At 44.7% G+C, this 506-nt stretch overlaps 1 long non-coding RNA gene across 1 annotated transcript; it reads right to left on the bottom strand.

Moving 5' to 3' along the window:
- Window positions 1-7: 7 nt before the first annotated feature.
- On the bottom strand, window positions 8-498 carry LOC111645363 (uncharacterized). The gene is made up of 3 exons (XR_015438636.1): window positions 377-498; window positions 204-272; window positions 8-113 (listed from the first exon to the last, which is right to left on the bottom strand). It is a non-coding gene; the product is annotated as an uncharacterized LOC111645363 (long non-coding RNA).
- Between the last annotated feature and the right edge of the window lie 8 nt (window positions 499-506).

Below are 506 nucleotides of genomic sequence, written 5' to 3'. Positions count from 1 at the left end.
ACACACTCGGTCCCACCCTCTGGGTTCTCTAGTGGTTCCCGGTTCTTGCGGCTGTAGTTCATGCGGAACACAAACGCATCCAGAATGAACGCCACAATGATGGTCATCACCACCTGGAGAAGGCAGAGACAAAATATCATATACATCAACGGACACATTCCCACGCACAGAAAAAGACGCTCATACGACCACGCAGGCCTCACCATGGTAACTATGTAAAAGGTCATGAAGTACAGACGGCTCCAGTGGCTTGTCATAGAGGTCACTCCTTCCTGTGGCAGAGTGAACACAGCAGCAGTCAAACAGTGACACCTACTGATCAATGACAACGCTGCAGAGTGGAGATTGATAAAAGCACAACTTGACTTGATCTTACCATGGTGATGTACCAGTTATTGACCACAGTCAGTTCAAACAGAGTCACTGGAGGAAAAACAAAACAAGAAATAAATGCACACATGAAAAAAAAAACACACACACACACACACAAAAAAAAAAAAAAAAAA

The sequence above is a fragment of the Seriola lalandi genome, unplaced genomic scaffold (genome assembly GCF_002814215.2).
Source record: "Seriola lalandi dorsalis isolate HSWRI2012SDOR001 ecotype SW California unplaced genomic scaffold, Sedor1 jcf7180002017469, whole genome shotgun sequence".
Lineage (NCBI taxonomy): Eukaryota > Metazoa > Chordata > Actinopteri > Carangiformes > Carangidae > Seriola > Seriola lalandi.
The sequence above is the reverse complement of the archived record's forward strand: the minus strand, read 5'-3'. Positions and strand labels throughout refer to the sequence as shown.